This window comes from Thalassophryne amazonica, chromosome 22 (genome assembly GCF_902500255.1).
Source record: "Thalassophryne amazonica chromosome 22, fThaAma1.1, whole genome shotgun sequence".
In the NCBI taxonomy this organism is placed as follows: Eukaryota; Metazoa; Chordata; class Actinopteri; order Batrachoidiformes; family Batrachoididae; genus Thalassophryne; species Thalassophryne amazonica.
Genome location: NC_047124.1, coordinates 9,480,347 through 9,490,076, shown reverse-complemented (window position 1 = coordinate 9,490,076; position 9,730 = coordinate 9,480,347).

The window sequence follows — 9,730 nt, the reverse complement described above, 5'->3', positions numbered from 1 at the left end:
GCCCGAATAAAGTGTTTATGTTTATCTTGACTATCCTGATTAATTCTCATGTTATCCCAAGAGTCATAATTATATATACTAGCAAACTACTAAAGTTTGCTAGGTGAAGATTTGGAATGCTGAAATCATACATACCAGAATGGAATTATAATTGTTGTGTGGGCCGCTGAAGAGGAGGTACTGCTGGCCCACCACCAGAGGGCGCCCTTCCTGAAGCGCGGGCTTCAGGCACGAGAAGGCGCTGCCGCCTCACAGGAACAGCCGGGAGTGACAGCTGTCATTCATCAACTCCTGACAGCTGTCACCTATCACCATCTCATCAACCACTTCATAAAGGCCGGACGACATCTCCACCCCGCTGCCGAGATACCACCTACCATTGGAGGTAATTCCTCAGCCATAATCTGTGCCGTATCGCACGTATTTGTTGTCTAATCCTCTACAGGAGTTCCTGGTAGCTTGTGTCAGCGGGAGGCTGAGCTGGTCGTGGACGACAGGGTGATAAGCCGCACCCTTCCCGATCCGTGCAGACAAGTGTTTGTATCAGATCTGTAGAGACTCTGTGTTCGTAATTGCGGAGGTGGAGGTGTACTTCCCACCTGTATTGCTGACTGTTACTAGGTGTGCACACACCCACACCTAACTGTTTCTGCTTCCTGCCAGCAGTACCAGATCCGACAGCTGGAGACGGTGGCCACCTGGGGACTCGGGACTTGGCGGCTCCAGTATCTTCTGGGCTTGGTGGCAGTGGAAATCGTGTGGGATCCGGTTCTTGTCTGGACAGACGTCTTCTATCCTCGAGTCTGCCCACACGTCACCTCTGTGGATTGACTACATATAAATTCCATAATCGTCTGTATTTCGTTGTGCACATTCACAACAGTAAAGTGTTGTATTTTGGCTCATTCATTGTCCATTCATTTACGCCCCCTGTTGTGGGTCCATGTCACTACACTTTCACAACAGGATATCTCGGCCAACGTCATGGATCCCGAGGGGCGTCAACCATCTGTTGGACAACCAATGGAAGAGCAGGGTGCACAGGCATCAGCAGGAGGCGTGATTGGTGAGTTGCAGCAAATCCTCACCGCCTTTACTGCTCGGTTGGATCTAATGACCGAGCAGAACGTCATCCTCAACCGCAGGATGGAGGCTCTCACCGCGCAGGTGGAAGCACGCGCTCAGGGCGCTGCTGCAGCTTCTCCTCCTGCTGACCCGGTGCCAAATATAGACATTCCAATGGTCATTCAACGACCCCGCCCAACATCCCCTGAAGCATACATAAGTCCCCCAGAGCCGTACGGAGGTTGTGTGGAGACGTGCGCTGACTTTTTAATGCAGTGTTCGCTCGTCTTTGCACAGCGTCCCGTGATGTATGCGTCAGACGCCAGTAGGGTGGCTTATGTAATTAATTTGCTTCGAGGTGAGGCACGCGCTTGGGCTACGGCGCTTTGGGAGCAGAATTCACGGCTCCTTACCACTTATACTGGGTTTGTGAGGGAGTTCAGAACGGTTTTTGATCACCCCAACAGAGGGGAGACCGCGTCAACCGTGCTGCTGTCTATGAGACAGGGGCATTGGAGCGCAGCTGAATATGCAGTCGACTTCCGTATCGCGGCTGCGAAGTCCGGCTGGAATACGACTGCGCTCCGCGCCGCCTTCATAAACAGACTGTCGTCGGTCCTGAAGGAGCACCTGGTGGCCAAGGAGGAACCGCGGGATTTGGACGGACTTATCGATCTAGTCATACGTTTAGACAATCGATTAGAAGAACACCGTCGGGAGTGAGACGAAGGACGTGGCCGGGCACGCGCCGTCCCTCTCCCTTCCGGGTCCGAAAAGGTTCCGCCCTCCCCACGCTCCACAGCCTCGGCGCTCCGTGTGGCAACAGCTCCCCCTGCTGATGATGCTATGGACACGAGCAGGGCCAAATTAAGATCATCTAATAGACAGAGGAGACTGGCCCGCGGGGAGTGCTTTCTCTGTGGCTCAAGTGAGCATCAGCAGAGAGACTGTCCCAAGCGGTTAAACACGAACGCCCACCCTTAGAAACTGGGTTAAGGGTGGGCCAAGACATTCACGTGGGACATACACGTATTTCCACACGTCTCCCAGTTACGATCCTGAGCGGGGATTTAACCCTTCAAGCCCCAGCACTGGTGGACACGAGGTCAGAAGGGAATCTGCTGAACAACAGATGGGCAACGGAGGTAGGGCTCCCTCTGGTGGCGCTTCCTTCACCTTTGAAGGTTCAGGCACTAGATGGCACCCTTCTCCCTTTGATCACACACAAGACACAACCAGTAGTTCTGGTGGTGTCTGGGAATCATCGGGAGGAGATTGAGTTTTTTGTCACTCCTTCTACCTCCCGCGTGATTTTGGGCTTCCCATGGATGGTAAAACACAATCCCCGGATTGATTGGCCATCTGGGGTTGTGGCTCAGTGGAGCGAAACCTGCCACCGGGAGTGTTTAGGATCCTCGGTTCCCCCCAGTTTAATTGCTAATGAGGAGGTTAAAGTCCCCCCCAATCTGACTGCGGTGCCGGTTGAGTACCACGACCTTGCTGACGTCTTCAGCAAAGATCTGGCACTCGCCCTTCCCCCGCACCGTCCGTACGATTGTGCCATTGATTTGATCCCGGGCGTCGAGTACCCGTCCAGCAGGCTGTACAACCTCTCACATCCTGAGCGCGAATCAATGGAGACCTACATCCGGGACTCATTAGCTGCCGGGTTGATCCGGAACTCCACCTCCCCGATGGGTGCAGGTTTCTTTTTTGTGGGCAAGAAAGACGGCAGACTCCGTCCATGCATTGACTACAGAGGGCTAAGCAAGATCACGGTTCGCAACCGATACCCTTTGCCCCTGTTGGATTCAGTGTTCACGCCCCTGCATGGAGCCCAGATTTTCACCAAACTAGATTTTAGGAATGCGTATCACCTGGTTCGGATCCGGAAGGGAGACGAGTGGAAGACGGCATTTAACACCCCGTTAGGTCACTTTGAGTACCTGGTCATGCCGTTCGGTCTCACTAACGCCCCCGCGACGTTCCAAGCTTTGGTTAATGATGTCTTGCGGGACTTCCTGCACCGATTTGTCTTCGTATATCTGGACGATATACTAATCTTTTCCCCGGACCCTGAGACTCATGTCCAGCATGTACATCAGGTCCTACAGCGGTTGTTGGAGAACTGGCTGTTTGTGAAGGGCGAGAAGTACGAGTTCCACCGCACTTCTTTGTCCTTCCTGGGGTTCATCATCTCCTCCAACTCCGTTGCCCCTGATCCGGCCAAGGTTGCGGCGGTGAGAGATTGGCCCCAACCGACAAGCCGTAGGAAGCTGCAACAGTTCCTCGGCTTTGCAAATTTCTACAGGAGGTTCATTAAGGGCTACAGTCAGGTAGTTAGCCCCCTGGCAGCCCTGACCTCCCCAAAAGTCCCCTTCACCTGGTCGGATCGGTGCGAAGCCGCGTTTAGGGAGTTGAAACGTCAGTTTTCGACTGCACCAGTTCTGGTGCAGCCCAATCCTTGCCGCCAGTTTGTGGTTGAAGTGGACGCCTCTAACTCAGGGATAGGAGCCGTGTTATCCCAGAGCGGGGAGTCCGACAAGGTTCTTCACCCTTGTGCCTACTTTTCTCGCAGGTTGACCCCGGCGGAGCGGAACTATGACGTGGGCAATCGGGAACTTCTTGCTGTGAAGGAGGCTCTTGAGGAGTGGAGACACCTGTTAGAGGGAGCTACGGAGCCGTTCACGGTTTTCACGGACCATCGGAACCTGGAGTATATCAGGAACGTCAAGCGGCTGAACCCCAGGCAAGCCCACTGGTCATTGTTCTTCGTGCGTTTTGACTTCGGGATCACCTATCGTCCGGGACCAAGAACCAAAGGTCGGATGCCCTGTCCCGGGTACATGAAGACGAAGTCAAAACAGAGCTGTCGGATCCGCCGGTATCCATCTTACCTGAGTCCACTATCGTGGCCACCCTCACCTGGGACGTGGAGAAGACCATCCGGGAGGCCCTGGCACGGAGCCCGGACCCAGGCACAGGCCCAAAGAACTGCCTCTACATCCCACCAGAGGCCAGAGCTGCAGTCCTGGACTTCTGTCACGGTTCCAAGCTCTCTTGTCACCCAGGGGTGCGAAGGACCGTGGCAGTGGTCCGGCAGCGCTTCTGGTGGGCGTCCATGGAAGCCGACGTCTGGGAATATGTTCAGGCCTGTACCACCTGTGCCAGGGGCAAGGCAGATCACTCCAAGACTCAAGGACTTCTGCAACCGCTCCCGATGCCTCGTCGCCCCTGGTCCCACATTGGCCTGGACTTTGTCACAGGCCTCCCGCCGTCCCAGGGCATGACGACCATCCTCACGGTAGTGGACCGTTTCTCCAAGGCGGCCCACTTCGTGGCCCTCCCAAAGCTCCCAACGGCCCAGGAGACAGCAGACCTCCTGGTCCACCACGTCATGCGTCTGCATAGGATACCAACTGACATTGTCTCGGATCGTGGTTCTCAGTTCTCCTCACAGGTCTGGAGGAGCTTCTGCAGGGAACTGGGGGCCACCATGAGCCTCTCGTCCGTGTATCACCCGCAGACCAACGGACAGGCAGAACGGGCCAACCAAGAACTAGAACAAACCCTACGCTGTGTGTCGTCCACGCACCCGACGGCCTGGAGTGACCATCTGGCCTGGATCGAGTATGCACATAACAGCCAGGTGTCCCGCGTGGACAGTACGCTGGCTCCTGGACGTCCGACGTATGGGCCGGGGGTTCCAGTATTTGGTGGACTGGGAGGGGTATGGACCCGAAGAACGCTCCTGGGTGAAGAGGAGCTTCATCCTGGACCCGGCCCTCCTGGCCGACTTCTACACCCGACACCCCGACAAGGGGGGGTCCTTTTGTGTGGGCCGCTGAAGAGGAGGTACTGCTGGCCCACCACCAGAGAGTGCCCTGCCTGAAGTGCGGGCTTCCGGCACTAGAGGGCGCTGCCGCCTCACAGGAACAGCCGGGAGTGACAGCTGTCATTCATCAACTCCTGACAGCTGTCACCTATCACCATCTCATCAACCACTCCATAAAGGCCGGACGACATCTCCACCCCGCTGCCGAGATATCACCTACCATTGGAGGTAATTCCTCAGCCAAAATCTGTGCCGTATCGCACGTATTTGTTGTCTAATCCTCTACAGGAGTTCCTGGTAGCTTGTGTCAGCGGGAGGCTGAGCTGGTCATGGACGACAGGGTGATAAGCCGCACCCTTCCCGATCCGTGCAGACAAGTGTTTGTATCAGATCTGTAGAGACTCTGTGTTCGTAATTGCGGTGGTGGAGGTGTACTTCCCACCTGTATTGCTGACTGTTACTGGGTGTGCACACACCCACACCTAACTGTTTCTGCTTCCTGCCAGCAGTACCAGATCCGACAGCTGGAGACGGTGGCCACCTGGGGACTCGGGACTTGGCGGCTCCAGTATCTTCCGGGTTCAGTGGCAGTGGAAATCGTGTGGGATCCGGTTCTTGTCTGGACAGACGTCTTCTATCCTTGAGCCTGCCCACACGTCACCTCTGTGGATTGACTACATATAAATTCCGTAATCGTCTGTATTTCGTTGTGCACATTCACAACAGTAAAGTGTTGTATTTTGGCTCATTCATTGTCCATTCATTTACGCCCCCTGTTGTGGGTCCGTGTCACTACACTTTCACAACAATAATCCTCATTTAGTCATTTACATGCTATATAATAGTTATGATGGGGACATTTGATCGAAGAGTTTTTCATTTGATTGAAGAGTTTTCATTTCACAATCACTGATGTTTATGCAGCGATGTACATTTTGACACAGGTATTTCTGCATCAGTATCACCAGTGGTTGTGGGTGGATCGATGCAAATATTGATACCAACATTGGTATCGAGTTTGATCAATACTGGTGTAATGAGATTGATACTTTAGTTTCAGTGTCTCCCCCTGTATGCACTACTGCATTCAGGGAAAAAAAAAAGTGCACTGAAGGGGAGAAATTTTGTTTTATTTTTTGTATTTTATTTCCTGAACACACATTCTACTTGTTTTATAACAGTTGTGGAGTGATAATTGTGTACACTTGATTTAAGAAAAGAAAAAAAAGAAAAACAGAAAAGAAGTGCAATGAAGGGATAAAGTTTATTTAATTTTTCTCTTTTAGTTTCTGCATCTTCTACCTGAAAAAAATAACTGAAATTGTTCTCGAATGATAATTTTGTGCACTTTATTTAAGAAAAAAATCCAGACATGACAATGTATAGCAAAAAACATTTTGTTACTGTTATTGTTGTTATAATAAAGTATCTATTTACCTATAAGCTTTGCCTAAATTCTGTCCTGGGTTTTAACTAATTAATAATACAAAGGAAAATAATAATAATAAAAAACACTTAAACGTCATGAAAATTCATTCAGATTTAGCAACGTGATGATGCACTTTAATTATTAAATAGTATCTGTATCAGTATTGGTGATAATGTCGAATAATGACGCTGGATATTGAAAGACTGTATTGTAAAAAGGGGCAGAAAATATAAGACTTGTTCTTCTCTCTGCTCCTTTTCATTCTGGTAATTGAGATGCTTTATTTCTGCTTTTCTGTTTTTTTTTTCTTTTAAATGAATGAAATAAATAAATGAATGAATGAATGAATAAAGGCCCTGTATTTACTTAGTATTGGACCGATAAAAAATCTTGCAGTGTTGCAGACCAAATCACCACTATCACATTCCACTCTCCTATCATAGAACCTCTGGGTACACAGCATTCTATCTATTAACACTTCCGGTCAGATGATGTGACGGTAATGCAGATGTTGCTCTGCCAACCACCAAAAAACTTGACAAAAGACTTCTGGCTAGTTAGCATGCTAATACTTTAGTCTGAAATGATAGTACCAATGTCATATACATATGAGTGGCATTTGAAAATAATACAGAATTCTACCTGCAAGATCTGGACAGTAAATTCTGATATAAAGCCTTTTAAGTTGCTTCAAAGGGGTTTAAACTACTTTAAGCTAGATATTGATTTTGGAATCACATGGATTTAAGCTGGTTACATTTTAGGAGCAGGGTTTGACTGACAACTACCAAGTGAATTTTGTTGGATTATCACTAGCATGCATATAACGGCAATAATAATAAATAAGTCCCTTCAGCTGCTCCCTTGTTTTGCACTCTGTGTCGCCACAGCAAATCCGAGGTGGATATACATGTTGAATTGGCACAAGTTTTACTTGACAAAACTCCACATTACATGATGAAATGCGGCAGGGGTGGGGTTTGAACAGCATTAATAATAATAATCATAATAATTAAAGCTACAGTGTGTAGGATTCATTGTCATCTATTGGTGAGGTTGCAGATTGCATTTCTACGTCATCAAACTTTTGCATTGCACACTTTACATTTTCGCTTCTTTGCAATAGGTATAATTCTTCATTTTCCAAAATAACGGTTTCACAAACTTGTTAGCCTGCACTAGCAACCAGTAGACAGTGTATAGAGGAGCAACCACTGATTTCTCTCTTTTTATTTTCAGTTATCGAGTAAAATGCAAAAGATGTCCCTTTTGGGCTACTGTACCAATATGGCGGTGCAACATGGTAGCCTCCATGAGGGATCCATTCCCATGTAGATATGGACGACTCATTCTAAACTTATGAAAAACCATATTTCGGCTAATAAACACCCCTAAATACCACACACTATAAGCTTGAAAATATGTAATCCTTCTCAAAATCTTATCAATGCTTACTTGACCCAAGACAAACCTTTCTACTGGATATTACTGAAATACTTTTTACTTTGCCTCTTCTTATAGAGGTAATCAGCCTGATTCTGAATGGAATCTACTGATTCGACTGGTAGCTGTTCAGTTTCTGAAAGGGCATTTCTGGAAGCACAGCTCCAAGTTCTGCAATAAAGATCATCTCTTTTGTTTATTTGTTGTTTTTCTGTTATTGACTGTGGCCTCGGTTGCTAAGGTTAGCCTGAGGCTCCCTGGCAGCTGAGAACACCTTGGGGCCCCTGTGCCCTGTGTGACGTGTAGGAATTCCCCCGAGTCCTTCTCCTACAGCAAACTACAGGTTGGCAGCAAACAGGGATGTAAAGGAGAGTGAACCTGGTGAACTCATCTTCCATTGTTGTTTGCACATTGTACTCCCGCTTTATTGATAAGGAATAGTTGGCACATTAAGTCCTGGTAGATTATTGAGAAACGCTGAGGGAATAGCACCTCTTAACAGGAAATAAAAAGGATCTTATTCGCCGCTGGACCTAGGCGTGGAGTAACAGGTTCCTCACAACAATGCGGTGTATTTGTCACATGCTTCTTCTGAGTGGCACAGTGTGTTCTTACAATAATAATGACAATGTGACCACTCCAAGTATCTGGTGGTGTAAACTTCCTGAACAAACAGCTAAGGAAGTGTCAGACAGGCTTGCCATGCTCTCCTGTGACTGGCAGACTGTTTTTACACCATCGTTCTAAATAAGGCAGCGGCCTGCCATGACATGTGACTACAGCCCGATTTGGGTTCTGGACACAGGATCCATCCGTCCAACCCATGATTGCTCAATGCCAATGACAGCTTCACCACCACCACCACCACCCCACCAGGTCTTCCATATGAAGAAGAGCTGCATTAAGTAAGCTTCAATTAGCCAGCAAAAGACTAAAATTAGATTAGTTGGCCTTCAAAATAAAAGCATACAATAGTCAGAATTTACAAATTACACCTACACCTCAAAATCTTTCTAAAATGGGAATTGTTGAATCTGTCAAATCATCTAGTTCCCATGTTTAAATCCACTCTAATCTAGCCAAAATCCTTGAAAATAATGTTTTAGAAAAATTATTAAATTATTGAAGTACATAAAATCTCCCAAATAACAATAGCTGACTATTTTAGCAGATTTCTTTTGTCACAGTATTTATGAAACAGTTGATGAGTTGATAAATAAAATATACTTTATTAAGATTACAGACAATAAATTTGGCTGTAATCTGTTGAATCATTAGTCTTTGTGCAGTTATTCTGAAAATACCAAGAAATGTGCCAAGGTCGCTCTAAGCTATATATATTTCATCTAGTTGGAGTTCATAATTGGTAAATCCTGTCAATATGTTGCTGCACTATTTCCTTATTTTAATAAAGTTACAGTCTTTATATACGTATGTTATATAATTGGTTTGGCACTAGCTTGGTGTTAGGTGCAGTGTCAAAGTGCTGATGTTAGCATGACAAATTTATCATGTGATAAAAATATATATATAAATGCGAGGATCTGAGTAAAGGGAGCACCTTAAAGTAGTGATTCACATTTTGAAAACTTGTTAGCATCACATAACAAGATACTAATGAGGTAACATTAGCATGCAAACTCTCTAGAGTCACATAACACAATGCTAACAGGCTAATGTTAGCATGAGCTGAGTGACTCCACTGTGAGCAACAGAATTTAAAATGTGCTTTAAAAAAACATACTTAGAACTTAAATTTTACTTAGAAAAATCTTAGTGCACATCTTCAACCTATTTTACATATTTGAAAAATGACAATCTAATAATGTGTAGTTTTTGGCACAGACCAACTAACTAAGATATAACAGACATGCAGAAATATTGTATAGCTTATGATTTTATTACTTATTCTCCTGTGTGATGGAGGATTTTGCAAACAATTTTTATGAACCTCTTGG